At 41.6% G+C, this 17778-nt stretch overlaps 1 protein-coding gene across 2 annotated transcripts in view; it reads left to right on the top strand.

Annotated features, from left to right (window-relative positions):
- The window catches only part of SH3BGR (SH3 domain binding glutamate rich protein), a 160199-nt gene that overhangs the window by 79816 nt on the left and 62605 nt on the right, over positions 1 to 17778 (top strand). The gene's annotated exons all lie outside the window — the stretch shown is intronic.

The raw sequence follows: 17778 nt of genomic DNA, 5'->3' as shown, positions 1-17778 counted from the left end.
AAAAGTAAATGGGAAACTTTTTTAAAATTGTATTCTCTATCTAAAGAATGAAAGAAAAATTTTGGGTTTACTGTCCCTTTAAATAATTTATTTCCATAGCATTTTCATGTGTTTGGTTATGCAAATTCTCAAGCAATAATGGTTTACTTCAGATCTTGAAAAGCTTGAGCATATAAATGCGTCCTTTTGGGCATGACACCAACATTTTTTAATTTGTGATTAAAGGGACATAATACTCATATGCTAAATCACTTGAAACTGATGCAGTATAACTGTAAAAAACTGACAGAAAAATATCACCTGAGCATCTCTATGTAAAAAGGGAAGATATTTTACCTCACAACTTCCTCAGCTCACCAGAGTAAGTATTTTGTAAAAAGTTATCTTTCAGTTACTGCCCAGCTGCAGGTAAAAAAAAAAAAAAAAAAAGGAAGAAACAAACAGCAGCCAATCAGGATCAACAGTGCTGAGGTCATGAACTCTTTAACTGTGATCTCATGAGATTATGAGAATTCATAGTAAACTTCCTTAAACTGAATAGGGAAACATATTTAACTATCATCTTGCAATACCATATAGTGCAATATTCTTTGCATGAAATAACGCTAAAGAAAACGTACCATGCTATATTGATTGTGCTAATCTAATAAATAAATAATCATTTCCTGTCACTTGCATTAGTTTTAAGTGGGATGTGAGGAGAATGGCTAACATGGTTACAACATAACACAAATTCATATTGGAATATGCATGTGAAAATAATGTATCAATAACATAGAATGTTATGTGCGGAACTTTATTGATCACATATCATTTTTATTAGCATTGGGTAGGGCAAAACAAATACAATCAAGTTACAGTGATGCATAGAAATGCGAGTAACAAAGATCAATACAGTCATGTGGTATAATTAACGTCCATATCCTGAACATCCATTACAGTGGTTTATATTATGAAATGTTTTTTTTTTTAGATGCATTATCCTATGCCGCTATACGCCCTATTAGCCCCAACCTATCCATTTTCCATTTTCTTAATAATCCTAACTAATACCTATCTATATTAACCTAAACAATAAAACTCAACAGTTAACTTCTGACCTCAGTGTGAAGTTAACCAACAGAAGAAGGCCTGGAGGAGGTGGAAAAAAAAAAAAAAGGGGGGGGGAGAAGAAGAATACAAGGGGGGGGGGTACGGGGGGACGTAATGAGGAGAGCGGGGAGAGGAAAAGAGTTTTCATCCTAGATTCATCGGTTCGGTAAGTATATGTTCCCACTCACCCCTCAGCTCCCCCTCCAAGAATGCAGCTGAGTCTTTAAATGGCAACAGAATCTGTCTTTGTATCTCTAGTTCAAAGGTAAGTATAAGCCTGCACCACTTACGCAAGAAAAGACCCAGCCTATTTTGAACATCCATTCTGACATCCATTTGCTCAATGAATATCTGTGTTCTGAGTAAGTTCTTAAAGACTTGAAAAGAGGGACCTCTCCTCTCCGTCCATTTGTTTAGAATACATTTTCTAGCTAACAATATTATCAAACTCAGTATTGCATCTTGTCGTTTGTGTTGTGATTGCCAGTGTAAGAAAATGACAGTTTCCGGTAGGAGTGTGAGTCTTATCTGCAGAGCTTGGTTAATGCAGTACTGTATTTTACCCCAATATTGCCTGATTGTTGGACATTCCCAAATATAGTGTAAGAGAGTAGGAGCCTCCAATGAGCACTTTGCACACACGTTAGGGTGCAATGGTACCCATTTAGCCAGATGCCTCGGAGTGAGATATGCTCTATGAAGAAAGCGCACCTGAGTTTCCCTGAACCCGGCAGACAAGGTGGCCAACTTAGTTCTCTCCAGCCCTGTCCGAATGTCTTCCCACGAAACTTCACTGACTCCTTCTCTGGACCAACCCATCCGAAGCCCATCCCGCACTCTCTCCGAGTGTCGATTAATGAGTGACCGGTAAATTTCAGATAGAGAAAATCTCCCCATCCGATACAGAGCCTGAGTTACCTGGAAGGGGGAACCCTCCCAGAACTCAGGGGTGTCTCTTATTAAGGCAGTGATATAATGCCGCGCCTGTAAGAAGGCAAAGAAGTGTGTTCTTGGCAGGCCAAATTCCTGTTGTAAGGCCCCAAAGGTTTTGACCTCCTTTGATAGCGGGTCCAGAAATTGTTTAAGGGATCTCAGCCTTCTTTGCTCCCATATCAGGAAAGGCTGTGTTTCCGATACCGCCGGGAAGTCTGGATTTTTAACAAAGGGTAGATAGTTTGAGGCATGGCATGATTTCTTCAGAAATTTGTGAGCCTGGTGCCAAGCTTTTAAGGGATCTGTAAAAAGCATATTGAGGCCCAAGGCCTTCACTGACTTTATATTTGTAATATGTGGCAGGTATGCCAGGGAAATGTTCCCCAGAACTGCCTGCTCCAGAGCGGGTTGACAGAAGTGATTAGTGCCCACCTGCCAGTCCAGCACCAAGCGTATCAAGGCTGCCCAGTTATACAGCCTGAAGTCTGGCAAGGCCAGACCCCTGTTAAGGAAGTGCATACTTAGCTTTTCTCTGGAGATGCGTGGCTTCCCCCCTTTCCATATGAAGCGGGTCGCCGCCGTATTTAACCTTTTGACGTCAGTTTTGTTTAGGAGCAGAGGTAACATTAAAAGCGGATAAAGAAGATGAGGTAGCACCACCATTTTGAGCAGGTTTACCCTGCCCGATAACGAGAGAGGCAGAGATCTCCAGCTATTCATCTGGGCCTGCAGTTTTGAGCAAATAGGTGTCAAGTTGTTAGTGTAGAGTTTGTTAGGATTGGCAGAGATCCTAACGCCAAGGTATGTGATGTCGTGCTTGGCTACCGTAAACGGAACTCTCCATCCCTGCAGGTCTTTCTGTGTAACCATAAGATCTCCGACTTCTGCATATTCACTTTATAGCCTGAGAACAGGCCAAACTCAGTGAGGATCTCGAGTATAGGTGGTATGTTGGTTTGGGGGTCCTGGACGAACAAAAGCATATCGTCCGCGTACAACACCAGGTGTTGTGGGTGACCCACCGCATCAATACCGGGAAAGGCATGCCACAGTCTGATTGCCAATGGCTCAAGGGCTATGTTAAAAAGGAGAGGCGACAGGGGGCAGCCCTGCCGCGTTCCTCTTTGAAGATGGATATTGGTAGAGAATATATTATTAACAAGAATGTTGGCATATGGAGAGTGATACAAATTTTTGATAAACTCAAGAAACGGGCCAGAAAAGGCTGCTTTGGTCATGGTATGGAAGAGATGGTCCCACTCTACCCGATCGAAGGCCTTCTCTGCGTCAAGAGACAGCAGGAAGGCCTCCTCACCATTTTTTACAGAGTCATCGTGTTTTTTGGTCCAGTAGTGATGTATAACCTGTAGGACTCTACGAACATTTACCACTGAGGACCTTGCGTACATGAATCCTGTTTGGTCCCCATGAATAATATCAGGCAAAATAAATTTAAGCCTCTCAGCTAGCAATTTGGTCAATATCTTGTAGTCAGAGTTTAGCAATGAAATCGGACGGTACGACTCTGGCAGTAGACCATCCTTTCCGGACTTCGGAATTAAGGTGATATATGCTGCTGAGAATTCGGGGGCCGGGGCTCTTTCCCCTTCAAAGTAGGTGGAGTATAGAGCTGCTAGGGCTGGGGATATTTGTTCTTTGAGCAGTGGGTAGAATTCCACCGGCAGCCCATCGGGGCCTGGGGCTTTGTCCAGTGACATCAACATTATCGTCCTCTGAATCTCTTCCTCTCCTATGTGGGCATTCAGTTTCTCCAGTTGGGATTCTGATATCTGTGGAATGTTGACACCTTCCTAGAATTTATCTCTCCCTGCTATTCCAGCGGACTGTTCGCTGGAGTAAAGCAGAGTAGTATGCCGCAAATGCCTCCGCAATTGACTCCGCATCTTTTACAATTTTACCCTGGGCTTTCAGTGCCGCCACATGTTTAGAGGTAGTGGTACTATTCACCAATGATGCCATAAGCTTCTCGGACTTGTCCCCGAACCTATAGTATTTACCTCTGGATCGTAACAAGGCTTGTGAGGCCTGACTGGCAAGTAGTGCATCATATTCCCTCTTTGTGGTTATATATTTACCATAGTTAGGACCGGAGGGTGCCAAACAATAGACACGATAGGCTTCATCTAGGTTTTCCCTGCGGGCCAGGAATCCGATAATGTTACACGACAGGACCGCCTTGGCTGTTGTCCAAAACAGCTCTGGGGATCCCATATGTTGCGCATTAGTTGTCCGATAGTTATCCCAGGAATGGGCCAGATAGGTTTGGAATTCCTGTGAATGAAGGAGATGTTTTGGGAATTTTAGAGTACGTCTGTTAGAGATCGGTGGGTTCTTATTAAGGAAGAGTGCTATAGGTGCGTGGTCCGAGACCACCACATCTCCGATTTTGGTGTCAATAATGTGCGTGAGCAAGGAGTTTGAGACCAAAAAAAGGTCTATACGAGACAAAGTGGGAGACGCATGCGACGCACACGTGTAGTCCTTCCCGTCGGGATTTAGCTGTCTCCAAATGTCTACCACATCCAAGGAGCTGCCCAGGAGCTCAAAGATGTCTTTTTCAAATTTTTCCGAGGCTCTGGCTGATTTACCGATTTCCCCCCCCCCCCCCCCCGTGGCTCTCTCAGCCTATCGGATTGAGAGTTAGGTGTGAGGTTGAAGTCCCCTCCCAGAATTATGTGTGTACCCAGATAGGGGGTAATGACTGCCACTATGGAGTTCCAGAATGCTCTGTCCCTTTGATTAGGGGCATAGATATTGCATAGAGTGTAGACTTTCCCTGCAAGACAAATTTGTACAAGTATATATCTACCCTCTGGGACTTTGAGTAACTTCTTAACTTCGTACTCAAGTCTCTTCCCCAAGAGTATTGCCACTCCCCTACTGGCCGAGCTATATGAGGCGTATTCAACCCTCCCCACCCAATCCGACTGCAGCTTTTCATGTTCTAAACCTAGGAGATGCGTCTCCTGAAGGAACGCAATCTCTGCTTTCTTTTTCCTGAGGTGGGTAAGAATTGTTTTTCTCTTTATTGGGGAGTGGATACCTCCAATATTCCATGAGTAGAGATTAAATGTCAATTATCCAACTATATCCCATAAGCATGTTGTATGTGTGTGTGAGTGTGGACTGCAAATACAGACAAGAAACAATCAGGGAGCTGGGGGGGGGGGGGGGAGGAGAGAGAGGAAGGGCAGAAAGAGAGGGGGGAGGGGAAGAGAGAGAAAAAAAAAAAAACACATCTCACCGCATCGTACAGGCTCCCGGTTCAGCCTCCTCATGCGATGAGCCACCGCCAGGCCCCAGTGAGTAGTTTGATTTGCATTTTCCAAGAGTTGCTCTATGGGAGAAAGAAAATGGTTTATTATCTCGGCATTTAGTGTACCAATTTGGCTTTGCAGATAAGGCAATCCATGCATAATAAAAAACCTCAAACCCCTCAAACAGTTTAAGAGCAGTTTCACGAGCCTCTTGTATAGAAAACTTGACCTCCTAAGGTCTTGAGTTTGCATAATAACAATCAACATTTGTTCTACACAGTAAACAAGAGAATCTAAACTTTTGCTCCAGATTATTATCAGATGAACATGTGAGTAGAACAATATAAACAGAATTAACAAAATTCTAAACTTCAAACAGCCTATAAAAAAACATTACAATCTCCCCATAGAAAGGGCCTAATCCCACGTGATCTTTTTCTTGAACAATAGATACAATTGCATCATAATTATCAGGCCTACAAACATTTCCTAGTTGTTTTGTTTTCAGATGAGCTATGTGAGGTTGTATTTGTCCCGCTGGTAATAACGTTCCAGCAAAAGCTAATAACCCCAACACCCACCCCAACCAGTGCATCTCGGGCCGAGCCTTACCATAAAAACTCTGGGCCATCATGTACAATCAGGTTATGCATGTGGTCTGAATCCTGTGCCGCAGGCACACAGTCAGTAATTCCCCGCAGCCTAAGTCTTCCCCTTCCTGCTCTCTAGCTGGGCTATGCGCCGGGGACCCCCCTTTCTCTACAAAGTCCTGAGCCTCTAGGGGCGAATCAAAGAACCTTGGCCCTCTTGATGTGAGAATTTTCAACCTAGCAGGGTATAGAAGAAAAGCCTGCCTGCCCTCCCTATGCAGTCTGGAGAAAAGAGGTGAGAATTCCCTGCGTCTGGGCATGAGGTCTGCGGAAAAATCTTGGAACAGCAACAAGCGTGCATTGTCAAAAGTCAGCTGATCCAACTTTCTATAAGCCCTAATGATAGTTGTTTTCATTTGAAAGTGCAAAAATGTAATCATAATAGGGCGAGGTTGTGATCTATCTGCGCCTGGCCTTTCTGGTCCTACCCTATGCGCCCTCTCAACACATCCAACCAGATCCCTAAGTGGAATGTTTAGCAGTGTAGGCAGTGTTTTCTCTACAAATTGAAGTATATCGCTCAACTTGACTGTTTCAGGGAGACCCAGAAGATGCACATTGTTGCGCCTCGATCTGTTTTCCAGATCATCGATTTTTAACTGTAAAGTTTGAGCTTGTCTTTCAAGATTCCTAATTTTATTAACATTGGTGACATTGTTATCTTCCAAATCGGATATTCTACCCTCTGCCTCAGCTACTCTAGCTGAGAACTGTTTGACGTCATCAGTGAGGGTGTCAACCCCTCTTTGTAAGTTGTCTATCTTGGGCATAAACAGCAATGAGATCTGCTTAACTATGGGGTGTGTATCTATCTGACTGGTTTCTTGAAGTGGGTCAGTACTAGAACTCTGAGTGGCCTGTTCAGCTCCTGTTCTGTTTTTGCGCTCACTGTTTTTATTGTGGCTTGACATTGTATGGCTAGTTAGGAATCTCTCCATGTACCCATAAAGCAATAAAAACAAAGCTGGTGTTACAAAAAAGTGAAAGTGGAATAACACAGTGGATCAAATTGAAGTATAAACAATACAAACCAAATTGTACACCACAGCACACTTATTACAGGAGGATATGATCGGTATGGTTATCAGTCCAAGACCTAGAAATAAAATTTGGCAGTGTGGTTAACAACTAGGCTACGAGATATACCTTTCAGTTGGTGTACTCTCCCTGAGTATAGATTATAGCCGGTACACAATGTGTCACACACATTCATTCCATTCAGTTACAACCACTCCCATCTGACCCATCCACACACCACTCACAGACTTAATTATAGGCCTTCTAAAATCTTTCAGATTAGGCCACTATGTACTAGTATCACAGTAATCGTAACAAGTCAAATCAGATGTCCTGCATAAATACGGCTGCCTGTGGGGCGAAGTGCTGCAGTACGGGCCTCCCAGCCCCAGGTGTGAGTGTCTTTTCGCCCGGTAGGTGAGGTTAGTTAAGAGCCCTCAAAGTTTGAGTAGTACAGATCACCGTGTGTAAGTTCTGCCAGGTGGTAGTCCCAATTGTCACCGAGCAAAAGAAGTAGTGAGCAGCGCTCAGCCTGGGTTCAGCGCTAGCCACGAGGTATTTTGTTAAGTGTTGCTTGATGGTAGTTCCCGTAATTCTGTTGGGAGAGTAAGGATGTCTTTGATACCTGATCCAGTACACTCAGTGGCAGCTTAGTTATAGTCCTTTCAATACCTGCAGGGCTAAACCACCAAATGCCAATAGCCTAGCACCAAGAGCAAAGCAAGTCAAAAGGCCCTGCAGATATAAAACTGTATGCGGGGCAAGGTGCTGTAGCAAGGGCCTCAGTGTGTGTAAGGCCTGTATCACCGTGTGTATGCTCTGCCAGATTGCAGCCCTGAGTGTCCCAGGTGTATAGAAGTTGCGGACAGGGTCCACCCTAGGTACAGGGACAGCCACGGGGTATTTTATTGGATAGTGTGTGGCAAAAGCCCCAGTAGTTCCACTAGGGGGATAAGGGTATCTCTGATGTCCGTGTAAGGCAAAGGCTGAATAGCAGCGTCTGATATAACAGGGGATGTTCCAACAATAAAAAACTTTCAGTGGCAGTCCGATGCTTAATTCAGTGCAGCTTACTGTTTTTACCACTGCCTTGCAAAAGGGTGTGGGTGAATAAGAGGGGGTGACCGTCAGGGGCCTGGGAGTATTACATTAGACCCGGTATCAACGTGTATCGTGAGTGTTCCTCTCCCTCAGCCACCCAGCACCCAAGGCAGTGTGTCTCAGTCAGTTCTTACCCTTCGATCCCGGCTCTGTGGATGTCACCTAACCGTCACCAAAGATGGCGCCGGTTTTCGCGCCAAAGGGGATTTCACTGCCTGAGAGGACCCCGAGCCCCCTCCGTCGGCGTCTGTTCCTCCAAGATCTTCTCACCAAGCCCTGCCGGTCTTACAAAGGTTCCCACAGCTGAAGTGGAGGCTTGGGGAAACCGGTGGCAAGTTTCCTGGGACTGCGGCACTCCGGGTCTCTCACCCGCCTCTCTCTGCCCTTAACAAAGGCCGATCCGGTCTCTTGCATGCGCGGCACTCCAGTCCCCTTCTCACAGGGCTATGGAAGCCTTTTATGCCTGCTCCAGGTGTGCTCTCATGCGGTCAGGGTCCTCTGTGAGTCTCCGGTGGTGGAGCGTTGTCTTGCTCCCGCGATCTATGTGGGGCCCAATTAAGTTCTAGTCCCCCACTCCGGGCAGCAACTTCTGCCAAGGAAAGATCACTGGGTGCAGGGTCTACCAGCCTCTCAATTATTTGTTATAAATTTTAGGTTCCAAGCTGTTTATAGTCCTTATTTGAGACATAGTAGCACGGAGCTATCTGCTTCTGCTGCTTACCCTTAGGCCCGCCCACCGGAAGTTCGCGGAACTTTATTTATAAATGAATATTACTATTTTCTAGACTTCCTGCATAAAGATATTAATTACTTTTGGAATTTACCAGCGAGAGTTTACTTACAAACTGTGGGCATAAATACGGGGAAGGTAATACAAATGATATTAATTAACCCTAGCATGAAAGATTCATTCACAACAGCTGTTAGATATTTATTAAAATTTGAAAAATAGCAGATTAATGTTATATGCTCCTAGTGAGCAATTTTTAGTATTTATCCTGGAAATAATGCAGCATTCAAGGCAGCTCACTATTCTGTATTTTTTTTCTACAGCTCAGGGCAATAGAACCATTGAGAAACTGAACCTTTCAAGCTGTTGGATTACTTTAAGTGGGAACAAATTCCACTTTACTGTATAGTTGCTCATTATTTTAGGGGATAGTGTATTTTATAGAGGTGTGCATTCAAGCTTTGGAAAAATGCAAATACGTCCAAGTTTTGCAGATTCATCAAGTTGATAAATATACAAACAGCTGAATACATTATTGGACGAAACAGACGAAAAAAATGATTAATTGCTTGACAACATTGATTTGTTCATTCTTTCATGCTGTTTGGTGCCAAAAAAATGTGCAGGAATGAAGGGAAGGAGTTCTATTGTTTGGTTAATAAACTTCTTTGTTTGTAATGATGTATAGGGGGTCTTAACATTCATTTGTTCATCGTCCCCTGTCCAATTCTGCTATAGTTTTACTAATGACTGATGTTAGGGACAGCCAGTTGTATGTTATTTTTACATTGAAAGATAGGTTCTTCTAATTGTTCAAATCATATAATATAAGGTTTTTGTTAATATTAATTGTCTATGTTAGTTCCCATTTGAAAAAACGGCAATGAAATCTGAATCCAATATTTCTCTAAACTGAATGCCTGTGTGGATGAAATTTGGAAAAATCTGAAACAAATCTTTCGGACTAACTGAACTGTCCCATGCACATGTCTAGAGTATTTCATATAACACTACATAGTGTTGCTGCAGAAGCACTAGTGTGCAAATGTGGATACACATAATACATTCCTTTGACGAATGACCAGTGGGAGTGTGCACTTAACTAAAGATTACGAGTTTTGCGGTAACAGCGGCTCGGTGCTAACTTGCAAGTTATTTTCACCGCTCACCTCCCTATAGCGCTGCTATTACAGGTTTTCATAAACCCGGGGTTAGCAGGCAATATGTGAGTGTAGAGCAAAATTGAGCTCCATACCGCACTCCAATACCAGCACTGCTTTGAGCTGGTTTTACGTGCTCGTGCACGATTTCCCCATAGACATCAATGGGGAGAGCCAGCTAAAAAAAAGGCTAACACCTGCAATAAAGGAGCGTAAAGCTCCGTAACGCAGCCCTATTGATTCCTATGGGGAAATAAAATTTATGTTTACACCTAACACCCTAACATAAACCCGAGTCTAAACACCCCTAATCTGCTGCCCCTGACACCGCCGCCACCTACATTATACTTATTAACCTCTAACCTGCCGTCCCCGCAACCGCCGCCACCTACATTACACTTATTAACCCCTAATCTGCCGCCCCCAATGTCGTCCCTACCTACCTATACTTATTAACACCTAATCTGTCGCCCCCAATGTCGCCGACACCTACCTACATTTATTAACCCCTAATCTGCCACCCCCAATGTCTTCGCTACCTACCTATACCTATTAACCCCTAATCTGCCGCCCCAATGTCGCTGAAACCTACCTACATTTATTAACCCCTAATCTGCCACCCGACACCACCGCCACCTACATTACACTTATTAACCCCTAATCTGCCGCCAACAACGTTGCCGACACCTACTTACATTTATTAACCCCTAATCTGCCGCCCCCAACACCACCACCTACATTACACTTATTAACCCCTAATCTGCCGCCACCAATGTTGTGGCTACATTACACTTATTAACCCCTAATCTGCCGCCCCCAATGTCGCCGAAACACCTACCTACATTTATTAACCCCTAATCTGCCGTCCCTGCCACCGCCGCCACCTACATTACACTTATTAACCCCTAATCTGCCGCCCCTGCCACCGCCACCACCTACATTTTGATGACGTCCCTTAAAGGAACCTTCATTCTGGAAGAGCTGTCGATTGAAGAGGATGATCCGCGCCAAATGTCTTGAAGATGGAGCCGCTCCGTGCCGGATGGATGAAGATAGAAGATGCTGTCTGGATGAAAACTTATGCCAGCTTGGATGAAGACTTCGGCCCACTTGGATGAAAACTTCTGCTGGCTTCGATGAGGATGGATGTCAGGTCTTCAAAAACTGTAAGTGGATCTTCGGGGTTAGTGTTAGTTTTTTTTTAAGGGTTTATTGGTTGGGTTTTATTTTTAGCTTGGGGTTTGGGCGGAAGAAGACCTAAATACCCTTTTAAGGGCAATGCCCATACAAATGCCCTTTTCAGGGCAATAAGGGAACTTAGGTTTTTTTAGATAGGATTTTATTTGGGAGGTTGGTTGTGTGGGTGGTGGGTTTTACTGTTGGGGGGTTGTTTGTATTATTTTTTTACAGGTAAAAGAGCTGATTTATTTGGGGCTTTTGGCTGTTTATTGTAGGCTAAGGTTTTTTTTTTATTTTGGGGGGACTTTTTTATTTTGATAGGGCTATTAGATTAGGTCTAATTAGTTTAAATATTAATTTCTTTTTTATTTTGTGTAATTTGGTGTCTGTTTTTTTTTGTAATTTAGTTAATTGTATTTAATTAATGTAATTTATTTAATTGTAGTGTAATGTTAGGTGTTAGTGTAAGACAGGTTAGGTTTTATTTTACAGGTAAATTTGTATTTATTTTAACTAGATGGTTAGTAAATAGTTACCTGTATTTAAATAGTTAACTGTAATACTTAACTGTGAAATAAAAATAAAACCTAAGATAGATACAATGTAACTATTAGTTATATTGTAGCTAGCTTAGGTTTTTTTTTACAGGTAAGTATTTAGTTTTAAATTGGAATTATTTAGTTAATGATAGTAATTTTTATTTAGATTTATTTTAATTATATTAAAGTTAGGGGTGTTAGGGTTAGACTTAGGGTTAGGTTTAGGGGTTAATAACTTTAGTATAGTGGTGGCGATGTAAGGGACAGCAGATTAGGGGTTAATAATATTTAACTAGTGTTTACAATGCGGGAGTGCGGCGGTTTAGGGGTTAATATGTTTATTATAGTGGCGACGATGTCCGGAGTGGCAGATTAGGGGTTAATAATTTTATTTTAGTGTTTGCGATGAGTTTTTGATGATGATGTGCAGTGCCCTTTTTCCTCTGCACATAGCTTTGTTCATTTTTGCCAAAAAATTAAATTTTTGTCTCATCTGTTAACAGTACGTTTTCCCAGAAGCATTGTAGATTTTTTTAGACTGCAGTGGTTTCCCCCATGGTGTCCTTATATGAACACCATTCTTCTTCATTGTTTTTCTGATAGTAGTCACAAGATCAAAGACTATAAAAAAATTAAAGCGTTTTCTATAAGTCTGTTATCTTTGGGTTCTTTCTTATCTCTTTCAGGATTGCTTTCAGGAGTGCTCTTGGAGTGATATTTGCAGGGTGCCCACTCCTAGGTGTAATAGCTACAGTCCTGAATTTTCTCAATTTGTAGACAATGAGGCCAATTTAACAAAGGTCTTGCAAACCTGATCCGACAGTGCGGATCAGGTCCGCAAGACCTCGCTGAATGCGGAGAGCAATACGCTCTCCATATTCAGCATTGCACCAGCAGTTCACAAGAGCTGCTGGTGCAACGCCACCCCCTGCAGACTTGCGGCCAATCGGCCGCCAGCAGGGAGGTGTCAATCAACCCGATCGTACTCGATCGGGTTGAATTGCGGTGATGTCTGTCCGCCTGCTCAGAGCAGGCGGACAGGGTTATGGAACAGTGGTCTTTAGACCGCTGCTCTATAACTGCTGTTTCTGGCGAGTCTGAAGACTCGCCAGAAACATGACCCTTCAAGCTCCATTCAGAGCTTGATAGATACGCCTCAATGTGTCTTACAGTACACTAACCAATCTTTCTTGAAAATAACAGTGTTGTCTGTAATCAGTCTTTGTGTGCCTTTATTTAAAGGGCAGGGCACCTGTGCAACCCATAATTCCAATTTAATCTCCTCAATTGAAACACCTGAATCCAATTACCATTTGAAGAAGTTGTTAACACAGAGGTTCACTTACGTTTTCCAGCTTGCGCAGTGAATGATTACTCAATGGGGCCCATTTATCAAGCTCCGTAACGAGCTTGTGGGCCCGTGTTTCTGGCGAGTCTTCAGACTCGCCAGAAACACCAGTTATGAAGCAGTGGTCTAAAGACCTCTGCTCCATAACCCTGTCCGCCTGCTCTGATGAGGCAGACAGGAATCACCGGAAATCAACCCGATTGAGTACGATCGGGTTGATTGACACTCCCCTGCTGGCTTTCTGCAGGGGGCGGCGTTGCACCAGCAGCTTTTGTGAGCTGCTGGTGCAATGCTGAATACGGAGAGCGTATTGCTCTCCGCATTCAGCGATGTCTGTCGGGCCTGATCCGCACTGTCGGATCAGGTCCGACAGACATATGATAAATAAGCCCCAATGTCTTCAATACAAATTTGAAAAGTACAACTGTTTGTGTGTTATTAGTTTAGTCAGATTGTGTTTGTCTATAACTGTGACTTAGGTGAAGATCAGACCACATTTTGGGCTGCGCAAAAGCCAAATTATGAATATCGCAAGTGAGTTAACTTATTCCTCCGTAAACCTCAATGAGGCATAAAAAGTGGAACAAAAAATCCTACTTGCACGCTAACCTGATCGTGTTTACTCAAGTACGCTAACCCCATGTGAAGAATGAATATTTCACATTCCAATGTTCTTCACATAGAAGAATATGTTCTATTTAGTCATAAATAAATATTTGAATGGAGATTGCATTTTGTATTTAAGAATACTGTGAGGAACATTGGAATGTGAAATGTTTACAGTACAAACACAGTTAAACACTTTATTAAAAATTTATATTGCATTAATATGATTTTTCATATGCTCAGCTACTTGACTGCAAAGGGCTCCAATGCACTTATACATATGTCTATTTATGTATACATATGTATTTATGTGTTTATATGTGTATATACTGTATATCTGTAAATACATATATACAAAAAAATAATATTAATATATATATATATATATATATATACATACTGTACATACATACACCTGAGACCTTATATCTTTATGCCAAATTTTTTTAAATTAATTTTTATCTGACAATTTTAATATAAATGTAACTGTATTGTGTAATGTATTTGTAAGTTTATTGTGCAACATTTTAGTCAAGCGTTACAGTTAACCAAAGCTCTGAAGAGTGTAAATCGTGATTGTGCTCACGCGTTTGCATTTACTTTCAACTCGTAAAACACGTGCTACTTCCGATGTGCACAAAGATCCGCAAAATACCCCTTATTGCTCGCGCCCAACAGTTAGTGCTCCACTCGTAATCTAGCCCTTTATGTGTAAGCAATTCAGAAATCCAGATAATTCCAAAGGGTTCACAAATGTCTTGCACCTGCATAGCCTTGCCATTGTTTTTCATTTGTGCTTTCTTTAATGCCCACTTACATTTATTTTGTTAGTGATCACAGTGTTGTCCACAATTGTAAAGAAAGATTCATTTATTTGAGATGTCATGATTTTTGTTTTATGATACTCATGAAAGACATTGTTGGATTATGTCAGGGATAATATATAGTATAAAAAAAACAGCTTGGTGCAAAGCTTATCAAATGATATGAAGCAACCTGATACGAAACAGGGTCAGAAAAATAGCTAATTAAAATCAGTTTTTTGTATGTTATACTATATGCATTTTAAAACAATATAATATTTTTATTTCCTGAATGCTGGGGTGCAAGTTAAGTATACAAATCAACTATGGAGTTTATGGATAAATAAAAGTTAGATAGATAGATAGATAGATAGACAAACGGAGAGATGGATAGACAGGCAGACAAACAGACAGACAGGCAGATAAGACAGACAGAGAGGTAGATTCTCAAGATGATAATTATAGAAAACTGCTTTTTTAATTTCGTTAGATTTATTTGTGCCAAATATTTAGACTTTACATACTTTCCTGAACGTGCTGTTCAGAACTACTCATATTTCCCTATTAAAATAATCACCTGTTGCCATCTGTCCTTTAGCTGCACTCTGGAAACATAGAATTATCTGGCGTTTAATTTGAAACTAACAATTTATTTATTAGAAATAGAAATTCTAAAATTCCCAGAGTTAGTCTACTCTATACCATGTCATGTTATGAACTTATCATTGATAGTGTATCAAAATTATTAATCAAAATTGAGAAGTTTGAATAGATAACAGAGATTAACTTTGGCAAGATCAGTTAGGTGAGCTACAAGTAGTATGGTGTTCACAGTATTTATTAATCATTCACCAAGATTAAAAAGAATCCACCTCTGCACATGTACAACAATACAAATCCATACTGGTCAAGCCATAAGCGTCTTTTGCTAGGTATTGAAAAAGATATGGAACTGACAATATGCTGCCTGTATCCGTGCTTCAGCTTGTGTGTTGGAGAGCAATCTATCTATTACTGCAGAGCCCTCAGTGTGCTCTGCAATCAGCAGACGAAAGGAGCATAACACCCTGATAAAAAGTGACTAGCGGTGCTGCTCGCCCAGCCTGGGTTGATGGGAGCTTTGGCGTAATAGGCTGCTCCAGAGACTAGCTTTATTAACCCTTTCACTGCCTGGCCCTGGCAGCCAAATCCTTGTATGATACCTGCTTTCATCTAGTAGTTTCCATGTTTTTAAAGTGAAGAGAGAAGCAGTGAGATGTTAGGCCTTCTGTATAACAGGACACAGCTTCTTCTGCATACTCTCCAGTGCAGTAGCACCATTATGTTGATGTTGAATATAAGAAAGATGGCTTGTGGTTTAGGAATTATAATGTGCAAGATTGTCTACAGTTTGGTTTGGTAAGAAGATGTAGTGAAAAAACAATTTCATACTAATTATGCACTGGTATTTAATTTCCTGGCACCACACTGTTATACACTGTATAGTTGGCACGAAAGAGTTAACCATTAGGGTAGAAGTGAGGGTTGAAACCCACCTTGCATATCAGCTCACAGTCAGCTCCTTGTCCTCCCCCCTTCCTGCCGATGGTGAATAAGTCAGAGCCTTATATGTTACATATGAGTTGTCTTGCAAAGAACTAGATAACATTTAACCCATGTTTTTGTAGTGAGAACACATTCCCACCAGGTTATTGAATAGATGCCCAGACAATAAGGGGTGCAAAATTACACACCATATTATTTGCTGCAACAGCACTCCCTGTTACATCTGCAACATGCATGTTTTTAAATCCAGTGATTTTCACATGTGTTTGACCATCCATATCTTTGAAAAGGTTGGAATTTCTTTTAGGAACGATTTTATGATACTTGGGGGTCGATTTAACAAAGCTTCAACTGTGAATGCGCTGGAATTCTGTGTCAAATTAGACGCCAAATTGATCAGCCATCATTAACACAGCGTCAATGTTGAAATGTTAGACATAATATACGCTATCGCAAGATCAATCCGATGCAAATTGATGCTGACGTTATTCAAGCGTAATACTGATCATCCACCTTCACATTCGACTCTATTTGACCCTCTTACCAGTTTATCAAACATTCAACAGGTACGCTTGCGTCTATTCTATTGTTCAAACCGCCACCTCTGAGGCCGCGAATGCCATAGAAATCAATGGGAGTCTGAAAAAGTGTTGTTCTATGCTGTTTGTTGTCGCAGACAGTTAACAATGAACATGCAAAATATTTTTTAATTTGCAATACTTTTATGAAGCGGAAGTAGGATATTAAAGGGACAGTCTATTCAAAATTAAACTTTCATTATTCAGATAGGAATTTTAATCAACTTTCCAATTTACTTTTATCATCAAATTTGCTTTGTTATCTTGGTACTCTTAGTTGAAACTAAACCTATGTAGACTCATATGCTAATTTGTAAGCCCTAAAACATATATATATACACACAAGTATGTGCAAATATTCGAGCATTAAGAATCATATAAAATTGAGTATAAAAAGTAAGATAAAAGCTTTGTGCAAAGAAATATATATTTTTGATGAGATTTATTGTTTGTTCAGGTATAAATAGAACATCTCTGTGACATCGATGGTTCAGATTTATCAACGGTCCAATGCTATTCGCGTCGGACTTGACGCATGTGTTTTTGACAGACTTGTTGATAAAAAAGGCCATTGAATGTAGATTCACGCCAGCGATGTATGGCGAGCGTATAGCCTATCGCAAATGCTTTGAGATTGACGCCTTAATAAATCGTCCTCATGGTCTCACCAGGTTTGATAAATATTAACTTTCTTTGTAGCTGACTTGTCAAGTCTAAAATGTTTTAATCAAATTAAAAGCAGCATATCTGGTTGCTTACCTGGTTCATTCCTGACTATGAGTTTTGCCATGTTCTATCTTCAGATCTTAAGTGTTGAACTGGTCCATTCCTGAATTTGAGTATTGGCAGGTCTCCAAATCTTAAGTTGCTGAACTGGTCCATTCCTGACTACAAGTATTTCCAAATCCAGTCTCCAAACCTCAAGGTTGCTCATTTAGTATGTTCCTAATTACAGATATTGCCAAGTTCTGTCTCCAGATCTCAAGTTACTGACCTGGTCTGTTCTTGACTACAGATATTGCCAAGCCCAGTCTATAGACTTCAAGTTGTTGAAATACTCAATTCCTGACTATGGGCTCCATTTATCAAGTTTGTGAGTGAGCCTGAAATGCTATCATCTAGACCAGAATGATTGATAGCTCCCTCTTGCGGGCTATTAGCCACCCACAAGCAGAGGGCAGCATTGCTCAAGCAGCGGCTTGTACAATATTAACTGTGG

This window comes from Bombina bombina, chromosome 3 (assembly GCF_027579735.1).
Source record: "Bombina bombina isolate aBomBom1 chromosome 3, aBomBom1.pri, whole genome shotgun sequence".
Lineage (NCBI taxonomy): Eukaryota > Metazoa > Chordata > Amphibia > Anura > Bombinatoridae > Bombina > Bombina bombina.
Note: the sequence above shows the minus strand (reverse complement) of the source record. Positions and strands in the feature narration are given on the sequence as shown.